Source organism: Asparagus officinalis, chromosome 4 (genome assembly GCF_001876935.1).
Source record: "Asparagus officinalis chromosome 4, Aspof.V1, whole genome shotgun sequence".
Lineage (NCBI taxonomy): Eukaryota > Viridiplantae > Streptophyta > Magnoliopsida > Asparagales > Asparagaceae > Asparagus > Asparagus officinalis.
This window is the reverse complement of record NC_033797.1, coordinates 31015225-31016053: the sequence shown is the minus strand read 5'-3', so window position 1 is coordinate 31016053 and position 829 is coordinate 31015225.

Sequence of the window (829 nt, the reverse complement as noted above, 5' to 3'; positions counted from 1 at the left end):
AGGGTGATTTTACAGATATGGTTATAGGCGATTGGTTGATGAAATACTAGAATTTAAATATTTTTTCTTAAATATTGCGTTTTTTGTCCTTTTGTATTGTCTTGCAAGTTACAGCTCATTTAAGAGAGATTCACAATTCATAGCATGCATTAGATGTTTTTTGTTAGGTTGTGGTTGAAGAATAAGAGAATAATTAACTGTCTGCGAATATGTTTAACACTCAATATTTAACACACAACACCTAACATTAATAGTCAAAGGCTTATTTAGCAGACATACTAATTCCAGTTATATATTAGCATATTAAAGCTAAATAGTGAAAGAAAATAGAAAGCTATACTACAAATTAAAAATTTATATTTCTAACCAACAAGTGATTATCCTGCACTATGGAATAACTTGTAACAATTTGTCAAAAAATTCAATATTAGCAACACACAATAATCAGTGATCTCTAAATACATCAAAGCTCTAACAACGCCACCTATTTAGCCCCAACAACCAAGCTTCCTACCATTCACTCCCAAACACCTATATATAAATTAAAGAAACCCACACCAATTTGCCCCAAAGTCCAAACTTTTAGGGTCTTTTGATGAAGAGGGCAGAGTGAAGAGAAAATGGAGGCGTGAACAAAAATGAGGAAAGAGGAAGAGAGTAGTGAGAGTCACCCTAGAGATTTTCTTGTTGATGGGTAACAAAAGGTGGTAGCGCTGGGAGACTACTTAGGAGACAGTGGCAATAAGAGACTACATAGGAGGTGGTGGCGATGATGGGGGAGAGAGAGAGAGAGAGAGAGAGAGAGAGAGAGAGAGAGAGAGAGAGAGAG